Source organism: Mustela nivalis, assembly GCF_964662115.1.
Source record: "Mustela nivalis genome assembly, chromosome: 4".
NCBI lineage: Eukaryota > Metazoa > Chordata > Mammalia > Carnivora > Mustelidae > Mustela > Mustela nivalis.
The window spans coordinates 18169154-18181886 of record NC_139023.1 but is presented as its reverse complement, the minus strand read 5'-3'; the positions used below and the strand labels follow the sequence as shown (position 1 = coordinate 18181886).

Genomic DNA, 12733 nt, shown 5'->3' with positions numbered 1-12733 from the left:
GACCATCGGTAAGTTTCCTGTGGAGGGGGGAAATGTCTATTCAGATCTTCTGCCTATTTTTGATTTGAGATTTTTTGGGGTTTTTTGCTCTTATGAGTCCTTCGTATTTTGGATGCTAACTCCTTATCAGATATATGGTTTGTAAATATGTTTTCCCACCCAGTATGTTGTCCTTTCGTTTCTTGATAGTTTTCTTTGTTTTGCAGGTTTTTTGTATGATGTAGTTCTACTTGTTTGTTTTTGCTTTTGGTGTCAGATCTCAAGTAATCATCATGAAGATTGATGCCAAGGAGCTTACCACCTTTGGTTTCTTCTAGGATTTTTATGGTTACAGTTTTTGCATTCAAAAATGAATTAACTTCTGCATATACTATAAGATAGTGGTCCAGTTTCATTCATTTGCATGTTGACATCTGTTTTCCCAATACCGCTTATTAAAGAGACTGTCCCTTTTCCATTGTATATTTTGGGCTCCTTTGTCACAAATTAATGGGCCATATATGCATAGGCTTATCGTATATGCATGGGCTATCTATTCTGTTCCTTTAATGTATGTGTTCCTTTTATGCCAATACCATACTATTTTGAGTATTATAGCTTTGAAATATAGCTTGCTATCAGGGAGAGTGATGACTTCAGCCTTTGTCTTCTTTCTCAAGATTGCTTTGGCTAGGGGCACCTGGGTGGCTCACTGGGTTAAGCCTCTGCCTTCGGCTCAGGTCATGATCTTAGGGTCCTGGGATTGAGCCCCCCATCAGGTTCTCTGCTCAGCAGGGAGCCTGCTTCCCCTCTCTTTCTGCCTGCCTCTCTGCCTACTTGTGATCTCTCTCTGTCAAATAAATAAATAAAATATTAAAAAAAAAAGATTGTTTTGGCTATTTGAAACCTTTTATGGTTCCATACAAGTTTTAGAATTGTGTGTTCTCGCTCTGTGAAAAATGCCATAGGGATGTTTATGGAAATTGCATTGAATATGTCGATTGCTTTGGGTAATATGGGCATTTTAACGAAATTAATTCTCCTAATCCATGAGCACAGATATCTTTACATTTATTTGTGTCTTCTCTAATTACTTTCATCACTATCTTGTAGATTTCAGTTTACAGGCCTTTTGCCTCCTTGGTTAAATTTATTCCAGATGTTTTGTTTTCATGTAAATGGGACTGCCTTCCTAATTTCTCTTTCTGATAGTTCATTACAAGTGTACAGTAATGCAAAATATTTTTGTATATCAGTTTTGTTTTCTGCAACTTTACTGAAGACATTTCTTCTAACATTTTTTTGATATTTTTTTGATGGAATGTTTAGGGTTTTCTGTATAGGGTGTGACACCATTTGCAAATAGTGACAGTTTTACTTATTCTTTTCTAATTTGGATGGCATCTATCTGTGTATCTAACATATATATCTATTTTTCTTGCTTAATTGCTCTGACTAGGGCTTCCAATACTATGCTGAATAAAAGTAGTGAGAATGTACATCTTTGTGTTGTTCCTGATCCTAAGAGAAAAGCTTTCAGCTTTTCACCATTGAGTTTGATGTTAATGGTGGGCTTGCCGTGTTCAGCTTTTATTATGTTGGTATACATTCCCAGTAAACTCACTTTATTGAGATTTTTTTTATCATAAATGGATGCTGATTTTTGTCAAATGCTTTTTCTGTATCGAATGAGATGAAAATATGATCATTTTATTAGTGTGGTGTGTCATGCTGATTAATACATATGTCAAGCCATCTTGTTTTATCCCTGTTTTACCCCTGGGATAAACTCCACTTGAGCGTGGCATATGATCCTTTTATTTATTTATTTATTTTTTCATTAATTAATTAATTTATTTATAAAAAGATTTTATTTATTTATTTGACAGAGAGAGATCACAAGTAGGCAGAGAGGCAAGCAGAGAGTGAGAGAGAGGGGGAAGCAGGCTCCCCACCGAGCAGAGAGCCCGATGCGGGACTCGATCCCAGGACCCTGAGATCATGACCTGAGCCGAAGGCAGCGGCTTAACCCACTGAGCCACCCAGGTGCCCCATATGATCCTTTTAATGTATTGTTGGCTTCGGGTCCCTAATATTTCACTGAGAATTTTTTCATCTGTGTTCATCAGGGATATTGGCCTGCAATTTTCCTTTCTTGTATTGTCTAGTTTTGGTATTAGGGTAATGTTGGCCTCATAAAATGAATTTACATGTATTTCCCTTGTGTAATTTTTGAGTTTGAAAAGTGTTGGTATCAATCTTCTTTGTGTGGTATGATTCTTCAGTGGAAACTGCTTGTCGTCTTTGATTTGTACGGGGTTTTTAAAAAATTATCAATTCTGTCTCTTTAGTAGAAATTGGCCTTTTCTATTTTTTCATGATTCAGTCTTGGAAGGTTGTATATTTCTACAAATGTATTCATTTCTTCTTAAGTTGTCAAATTTGTTTGCATATAATTGTCCCTAGGGTCTTTTATGATCCTTTGTATTTCTGTGGAATGTTATAATATCTCCACTTTCAGTTCTGATTTTATTTATTCAAGCCTTCTTTTTTTTTGTGGTGAGTCTAGGTAAAGGATTGTCAAATTTGTTTGTCTTTTCAGAGAACCAGCTCTTGGTTTCTTGGTCCTTTCTACTTTCTTTTTAGTCTCTATTTACTTCTGCTCTGCTCTTTGTCATTTTCTTCCTTCTGTTAACTTTGAGCTTCATTTGGTCTTTTTTCTGGTTCCTTGAGGTATACAGAATTCTTAATTTTAAATCATAATGAATGAGTCACATTGATTTAATTACTGTACAGTTTATAATGGTGAATATTGATATTTTTATATAATTATAAAATGAAAATGTGCCTAACACACCTATAGTATTGTCCTGGCTGTGGTAATGAACACTTATTTATTCTAGACACATAGGTCTCAAATTATAGAATTGTCGATGACCTAATTAATATGTAATGGTAAGCTCAATGATGTGATTAATCAAATTAAAGAATTCTGTGCATTTTTTCATTTTGACTAAAATGACATAGTAGTAACAAGGTTTTATTTGTGCAATGAATACAATAAAGAATATAACAAGACGGAGGCAAGAGAAAGGTATGGTGACTCTCTATAATAGTGTCATGTCTTGATGAATGATGCTAGGTTATAAACCTTGGTTTTCTCAGCCTCCGTAGGTCTAATGAGGAGCTTGAGGAAGATGGAACTTGGAACCTCATTTTTATTTTTTAAAATATTTTATTTATTTATTTGACAGAGAGAGAGAGAGCAGTAACAAAAGCAGGGGGAGTGGGAAAGGGAATGCAGGCTTCCCACTGAGCAGGGAGCCTAATGTGGGGCTTGATCCCAGGACTCTGGGGATCATGACCTGAGCTGAAGGCAGATGCTTTTCGACTGAGCCACCCAGGCACCTGGGTACTTGGAACTTTAGATGCTGTAAAAGATCCAACTTTAAAAAACCAATAATACTCACCAAAAATGTACATGTTCTTCATGTGGACAAAACTGATATAGTTTGTTAGGATTAAAAAAAATAAAAAGTCATGACAAGATAATGAAAGGCCATTAAATAAAATTAATTCATGGAAAACTTTATGTTAGCAATGATTGGGACTTTATATATTAATCAGGTATTCGTATTAATACCATGGGCAAGTGTGAGATACATTGTATTTATCCGTTTTTTATTTGAATGCCACATATTGAAATACACATTTTTATTACGATTAAAATCTAAATATAGAGGAAAGAGAAATAAGGACACTTATCAGAAGATCACTATTTTAATGACTAAATATCTTATGCTTTCACAAAGAAAAGTAATGATCTTTCCTTTTTTCAAACATTTTTAGAGTCTAAGAACTATAGGAGTTACACTCTGTGTTTAAAATCTGTCATCCTCCTGCATAGCATTAAATAAATTTCTGTGATAAGACAAGGCTGTGTTTTTTTCTTGAATGTAGCTGTTCTGGCATATTTCAGAGATCACCTTCTTTCTTTTTTTTTTTTTTTTTAAAGATTTTATTTATTTTATTTGACAGAGAGAGATCACAAGTAGGCAGAGAGGCAAGCAGAGACAGAGGGGGAAGCAGGCTCCCTGCTGAGCAGAGGGCCCGATGCGGGGCTCTATCCCAGGACACCGACTAAACTAAAGCAGGTTAAAGAAAGACTTTGGATTATTCTAACTCACATAATTTTTAATTCTTAAAAAAATTGTACAAAATACCATTATCCAACGTAGAAATGTTTTTACCTAAGGATGTTTCAACATTTTTCATGATAGATAGTTATCTACTTTGGCTCTTTATCTCCTATCACTGTGATATAAATGATGAGAATATTTAAATAAAATGTTAGTTAAAAGTGATCCAGATATCATATGTATAATATTCTTCCAGCTTTGCTGTTTTTGATGGATTTTCCAGCCCAGTCCATCTGTGTTCCCGACTTTATTTCTAGCTAAAACCAAGTGTTAAACAATGACACTATATATATTTTTTGTACAATTTGCCAATGTTTGTTACTTTAGAACCTAGGTGCTCCTGAATTGTCCTTGTGAAATCACCATTCTGCAGAGAAAGGACTGAACAAAGAAATGATTCATGTACTGAAACTTCAATGTGATTTTAAATCGCATAACTCAAAGATATTTTTACCAAAGAGGAAAAAAGAATGCCTTTTTTGTGGGGGTCAAAACAGTGGTATCTTTAAATAAATAGAAGTCATTCAGTCATTTTAGATGTCTTAATTAAGAGAATAGAATTTTGTGACAAAAAGTGTCTCACAGGCTTTTATCTGAAACAGTCTTTATTAAAATGATTTTGGACAGTCACTTTTATGCATCTCTTTTTCAAGTTTTCATTCCTTCTGCATTTCAGTGTAAAGTCTTTATTTAGAGTGGGTTGCTATGTAGCTTAAATTTATTTAAGTATAACTTGGGGATAATTATATAACATATCTTAGTACCTAATGGGAAATTTTTTAAAAAGTCATCCTATAAAATACTATCTTGCTTAAATTAGTGAGATGATTTCATTGAAGTTGTAGGTTTTGAACACTTTGGGAAGCACAGAAAGTCAGAGGATGCAGCATTAAGAAGTCTAGGTATTCTAAGTATGCCAGTTTTTGTGGTTAGTTCTTCATTTGCTTTCACATTTGTTCAGTTTCTTCTGTATTGTTCTTCAGTTTAACCAAGGCTTTTTGTTTTTTACCAAATTTTTTTACATATACCAATTTTTATTTGAGTATAGAATGAAAATGCGCCTAACACACCTCTAGTATTATACTGACTATGGTAATGAACAGTCATTTATTTTAGACACCTACGGTCTCAAGTTATAAAATTGTCAGTGATCTAAGTAATACATAATGATAAACTCAATGATGTGATTTAATCAAATTAAAGAATTTCATGCTTTTTTCATTTTTACTAAAATGACCTAGTAATAACCAAGTTTTATTTGCATAGTAAATATAAAAAAGAATAACAATAATTGTCTTAGTTAAGTCACTATATTTGATGAGTTTTATTATTTTGTTACATCAGAAAATATTTGTGTAGATATTTTTAAGAGTTAGTGTAATTTTCTAAATGATAAGTGCTGGACATTATTTAATTTGAGGTGCCATTTATTTTCACCATTATTAAGTATAGCAGATAAACAGATGGTTCACTGAGATAGAACAGTTGACTAATGACAGCCTTTTAATGTATTCATAGTCATTCTCTTTTGCTAGTTTATTAAAATCACCATAATTTTGAGTTGTAATATGTATTGGATAAAAATTTGAATAAATAGTATAATAAGAAGTATATGCTATTTTGTATAATTATATATATGTTTATATAACATCTATTTCATATATACAATTGAGCAAATGCATATATTAATAAATACATATTCTGTTATTAATTTCTTTAATTATGTGAATCTAAGTAAGACCTCTTTCTCTTTTTCTTTCTCTTTTTTTCTTTCCACAACATCTTTTACTTACTTTCCCCACACCTAATTTGATGCTTTTTAGTTTTTCCTTATTTCATTCCATGTCAAATTCTATAGTGAGAGAACAAACAGAAGATGAATGGAAAAAAGGATAGTTTCATTCTGATTTCATTTTACACCCTGTTTGCTATTTTGCCAACCAATTAAAGCTCTGGAAGTTGAGGAGGGGTATTCTTCATGGGAAAATAGGCTTTTTTTTTTTTAAATAGGCTTTTTTATCCTGAAAGCTAAAATGCCAATATCTCCATCTCTTAATTGTTTTATATTATTAGGATAAAATACTTAGAATGAAATAATACATGTAAAATGATGTCAGTGGATTAACACCTACTAAGAACCCCCAAAGAATAACTGTTATGATTATTTCTACTAAATTATATGCATTATACTATAAATATTATATTTAGTTTTTTTTTTTCCTTTCCCACAAAGAATACATTTTGGGATTCAAGTAGCAATCTTAAAATTAACTTTTATAAAAGGGCCCATTTCACAAGCTGGTAGCTACCTATAAATGCTAATTATCAAAGCATTACTATAAAAATGTATTGATGCAGTCATATCTTTAATCTGTGTCTTGGGGTCATGCTGAATCTTAATGATTTTAAAACAATAAATATATGTTTAAATAAACTTCCAGTCATGCTAAAGTTGCAGCAGAAATATTGCATCATATGCTACAACCTTAGAAACTCTCCCTTGACAATAATGGTCCCTGACTCCCTTTGAGTATTTTAGGCACTGATACTCCTTAATGGGTCATTAAGGAAAACGTTTAATTTGAGACCTATCCAGGTTTACCCTACTGAGATGAGATAATTTCAAAACATGTGTATTTTTTCTCCTGCTTGGTTGCTACTGATACACTAACTACAAGGAATGAAATACGGAAAAGCTTTTTGGAATACTTTATGATCACAAAAGACAATACATTCCTTTCATAATCTCAAGAAAATTATTTAAAACATATATATCTTTTTTATTTAAGAAAGTTCTAAAAGAATTCTTTTTAGATCTTATCTGATACACATTTTTTTTTTTTGAAAGATTTTATTTATTTACCTGACAGACAGAGATCACGAGTAGGCAGGGAGGCAGGCAGAGAGGGAGAGAGGAGGAAGCAGGTTCCCCGTTGAGCAGAGAGCCCGATGCGGGGCTCGATCCCAGGACCCTAAGATCATGACCTGAGCCGAAGGCAGAGGCTTTAACCCACTGAGCCACCCGGGTGCCCCTGCAAAGATATTTCTATTCATATCAACATTTTTTAGAAGTTTCCAGTATTGTATTTTTTTCCTTTAATATTGTTTAAACTGTTTTTTAAAAGGAGACTTAATGGAAATTTTTAAAAAATTTGTTTTAAAGATTTTATTTATTTATTTGACAGAGAGAAAGATCACAAGTAGGCAGAACAAGAGGCAGAGGGACAGAGGAGGGGAAGCAGTCTCCCCACTGAGCAGAGAGCCCGATGTAGGCTCGATCCCAGGACCCTGAGAACATGACCTGAGCCGAAGGCAGAAGTTTAACCCACTGAGCTACCCAGGCACCCCGAGACATATAGAAATTTTTAACAGTGTGAATATCGGGTTCACAGTCAAAATGTTTGTATGAAAGAGATGAATGGAAATGACTAGTTGTGATAACTAAGCCACAGTGAAACTCTGATACAGTCATCTAGCTCATAATGAGATTTAACTCCCCCCTACATTCCTCTTGGTTTTGGAAAATCTTCAAACAGAGTGTAAGTAGATGTGTATTTTTCCTTATCTTTCTGAATGAATTGGAACAGAATGAATTTGACATTACTACCTCATTTTTTTATAGCGTCTCTATTCTAGACTTTATTTTTAAAGTCAGTTTCTTTGTAAAGGGCATTGTTTTTAGAGAAATGGTGTGAAGAAATGAGATGTTTTCTAGTTCAGGCCCCTGAATTCATTAATGTGGCTTGATATGATTCAGGTCATCAGATTTGATGTTTAAAGTTCATTGTTCTGGGCACCTGAGTGGCTCAGTCTTAAGTATCTGCCTTCGGCTCAGGTCATGATCCCAGGGTCCTGGGATTCAGCCCCGCATCCAGCTCCCTGCTTGGTTGGAAGCCTGCTTCTCTCTCTCTCTCACTCCCCTGCTTGTGTTCCCTCTTTTGCTGTGTCTCTTTCTGTCAAATGAATAAAAAATAATAAAAATAAATAAATAATAAAGTTCATTATTCTCAGCTATGGATATAACTTTTTAACCAATCTCAACTGTAGTGCTATTTTGCACTGATGACATGTTTTAGGTTGTTACAGGAGAAAATGTGATTTTGTTAGTTTAAATCAAACCCTGGAACTTTAATTATAACACAGATTTACACTAGATAGAGTATATTAGCATGGTTTCAATCTTGCACTCAGGTGATTTCTGTTATAAAATTGCCAAAAAGAAAACAACATAAGACAATACTAATCTAGCTCAATCATAAAGCCTCCGTAGATAATAAAAATCCAACAAATATTAGAAACATTTAAGATTAGCTTGATTGTTCATTTGTTGATTTGATTTTTTTTTAAATATTTTATTTATTTATTTGACAGTGAGAGATCACAAGTAGGCAGAGAGGCGGGCAGAGAGAGTGGAAGGGAAGCAGGCTACCTGCTGAGCAGAAAGCCCGATGTGGGGCTTGATCCCAGGACCCTGAGATCACGACCTGAACCGAAGGCAGCGGCTTAACCCACTGAGCCACCCAGGCGCCCCAAGAAATTGATTTGATTTTTTATTTTTAAGATTTATTATTTATTTCAGAGGTGGGGTGGGTCAAAGTGAGACAGAAAGGGAATCCCAAGCTGACTCCCCACTGAGCATGAAGCCCAATGTGGGTCTAGATCCCAGGACACTGAGATCATGACCTGAGCCAAAATCAAGAGTCAGAAGCTTAACCAACAGCCCATGTGCCCCTGTTGATTTGATTCTGGACATTAAAATAAGTATGACAAAGTCACAAACAACTTGAAGATACGTCTGGTGTTTTGTTGATGGTGGTGTTCCCCCCACGCCCCCCGTAACACTCAGTTCCCTTTTTGGGAAACATTTAATTAAATGAGTTTAATAGTCATGCTGACTGGAATGAGACTGATAGTTTTTGAAATCTTCAACATTTTATTTGGGAGATATCTTTTTATTTATTTATTTTTCCCTGATTATTTTTAGCTTTCTGTATAATTTAAGAAGCACTTGCTTGGTACCTAAGAACCTCCTGGATCATCATTTCTGGGTTAGTCACCTAATAGAGTCTGTGGTCTCAACCCCTCACTCATCCAAAAAAAGCATGAATGAAGTGGTCATTGGTATCTATTCAAATGTACCAAAGACATACGTGGTGCTAGGTAGGAATTATTTAGCAGTGAAGATAATGAAGGGTTTCTGTTGCTTGCGTGATTCTCTCAATCTGAAGTCTGAATAGCTCTCCATCTCATGAATGAGATGAGTAAAATGAATGAGTTGAATGAAATTAAACACTAATCTTGCATAACTAAAAGCACTTTACATTTACATACAGGCTTGTGTTAGCACAGGAATCTATAGCAAAAATACCATAGTCTTACAAAGGACAGAAGTTTATTTCTCACAGTTCTGGAGAGTGGAAGCCCAAGATCAGGGTCCCAACAAGGTGTGATAGCTCACCTTCTGGGTTATTGACAGCTGGGTTCTCTCTGTAACCTTACATCATGAAGGGGCCTGGAAACCACTCTGGGGTTTCTTTTATAAAGGTACTAATTCCATTCCTAAGGTTTCCATTCTTGTGACCTAATATTTACCAGAGTCTCCCCCTACAAATACTTCACATTTGGCATTAGTATTGAACGTTTGAACTCTGGGGGACACCAACACCCGGGGCTCAGAGTAGATCTGCTGTGGAATCCGTGATGAGTAGACATGACGAGATGTGGCAGGATCACATGAATGAAGCACAAGCCATAGGTCTAGACTGTTTAGATGTAAATCTGGGCTTGTTCATTTTTAGCTTTATGACCTCAGCCAGCTCTTTAACTTCTTGGTCCCTGAGTTTCCTCATTGGTTAAGTAGGTATGATAAGGGCCCCTTCTTTAGAGTTTCTATAGGAATGACAATAATGTTTATATTTAAAATCCGTGAAATGAGTTAAATATGTGGAGAGCTCTTAGGACAGCGCCTAATGTATAAGGGCTCAGTATGTGTTTATTGTTAATAGCAGGACTGTTTGCCTGCTGCATTGGAGGTTTTGGAATAGATTCCCATGCTCCTGTTAGAAATGGAATTATTTACCTTCAAGTAGATATTTTTTATATTCTGAATGTTTTAAGTATAGTTTGTGTGCCCTTCCTGGTTTCAGCTTCTCTTGGAAACATAAAAATCAATCCTTGATTCTAATCATAAATGACATATTGTAAAGGAATTGTTGATTTTTTGAATATTCTTTTAAATAATAGCCATGTACATCCAGCCTTTTTTTTTTCATTCAGTCATATTTTAACAGCTAATATTGATAATAAAAAGTTGAGATTTTTATGAGTATAGATGACTTTTTAATAACATGGGCTTGAACTACCCTGGGTCCTCTTAAGCATGGATTTTTTTCTCCAATAAATACAGTGTAATACCATAAATATATTTTCTCTTCCTTAGGATTTTCTTAATATTTTCTTTTTTCTAGCTTTATTCTAAGAGTATACAGTATATGATACACATAGCATGCAAAAATATGTTAACTATTTATGTTATTGGTAAGGATACTTGTAGTGAAGTTTTGAGGGATCCACAGTTATATCTGGATTTCTGATTGTGCAGAATCATTGCCCCCAACCCCTGCTTTGTGCAAGGGTCAATTGTAATTTTATTCTTGAAAAGTGAAGTAAAGGATCTATTTTACAAATGAGATACATGGAAAGAGTATAAGATCTACTTTTTAATTGATCTCACTTGAAGCAGTTGTTTTCCAAACTGGTTGCTTTAATGTCATTATTTTTACTTACCTTATTTTCAAACTTATTTTATTTCCAATGGCACACATCAGTGGAAACAAATATTCTCTTATTTGGAGTCTGTTGGAAACAGACTTCAATCAAATTCTTTGTAGGATCTCAGGGAAGAGGTTAACTCAAGGACACCTCTCAAGAAAATGATTCTGTGTAAAACATCAATCTGTTTCATGGTTAAATGATATGCTGCCCTAAAGCCAAAAATAGCCATGTTCATTAAGTCCAAATTTGTTCCTAAACATTAATAGACACTTATTAGATTATAACATTATCTGAAAGACAATTACATGAGACTTTTACTCTAGAGAACTTTCTTATTAAAATTACCTTCCTAGATTACTTGTTTTCTAACATAGCATCAAACTATGTTTGAAATATAATTATAAGGCGATAGGTGTTTTACTTCAGTGAGAAAAGTCATTTGCTAATCTTTGAGTTTTGAAATTTAGCATTTCCTTGCTTGAAAAGTGTAGTAAAAGCAAGTAACATTTTAAAAAAAAATTGAATACAAGCAAGTCTTTCTGTGCTCTGACCTCTTTGAAACTCATGGAGGAGATGGGGAAGAAATGAGGAAGGATTGGCTTGACTAAAAGTAGTAGGAAAATGCAGTTTTGTTTCTAAGCTACAATCCCTGCTTCCAGTTGTATTAACTTTTTTCCTGTATCTTCTCTGCCCCTTCTCTGTTTTTTCCTTCTGTTTCTCATCCTGATTTATTTCCCCCACGCCGCCTCGAAAAACACGTAACTGTGTTATTTCTACCACTTGAAAAATTCTTGTCTTAACTTTCTTCAAATAATCTATATTTTAAAGATTTATTTATTTATTTATTTAACAGAGAGATCACAAGTAGACAGAGAGGCAGGCAGAGAGAGAGAGTGAAGCAGGCTCCCTGCTGAGCAGAGAGCCCGACATGGGACTCGATCCCAGGACCCCGAGATCATGACCGGAGCCGAAGGCAGCGGCCCAACCCACTGAGCCACCCAGGCACCCTATATTTTAAATCACAATTCTTGACTTGTAGGTCACTGCAAACTCCCACCATACTAACTCTGGCAAATACTGTCACTGACACCATTAGCCTAAGGTATTTTTTCCTTCCCCTCCATTTTCTTCTATATACCCCTGCCCATTTAATGTAAAAGCAGTGTTTCTAGTCTACCTTTTCATCCTGCCACTTTCCTGCTTAAGCACTCACAAACTTGTATCAAATGTTCTGTACTACTCCCAAATGTAATCTCATTTACCATTTATAACCCTGCTTTTGCATTTAAAACCTTTTATTAAATGAAAAGAAAGATTTTTTTCCACTTATTGAAGGTTGACTCTTGCCAAGAATCTTTATAGATTACATATACATATATACATATATGTATGCATCTATGTATATAAAATAAAATTTCCTTTATTTAAGCCTTGTAACCACCTGGCGGAATATGGATTAATTTCAGATGAGAATATTAGGGTATAGAAGTTTGAGGTAATCTGCCTGTGGCCATACAGCTCATAGTTTGAAGAAGGAAGACTTAGCACTTTTTCTCACTCCAAAGTTGATGTTGTACCTTCTATTCTTTTTGCGTCTTATGGCTCTGACTTAGGTAGTATTTAATACTTGAAGACAGGAGTTTAGATTTTTTTTTTTTTAATACAGCAGTAAAGGATTAAGAAAAATACAGCCTCGTCCAGTTCTAAGTCAAGCCATATACATACGGAGTGTGCGTGAAGTTTCTTCTAGGTTGCATTTGACCTCAGTGGTATAAAATATA

The 12733-nt window shown here is 34.6% G+C and overlaps 1 protein-coding gene across 35 annotated transcripts in view; it reads left to right on the top strand.

Annotated features, from left to right (window-relative positions):
• Positions 1 to 12733, top strand: part of ADGRL3 (adhesion G protein-coupled receptor L3) — an 820407-nt gene that overhangs the window by 278072 nt on the left and 529602 nt on the right. The gene's annotated exons all lie outside the window — the stretch shown is intronic.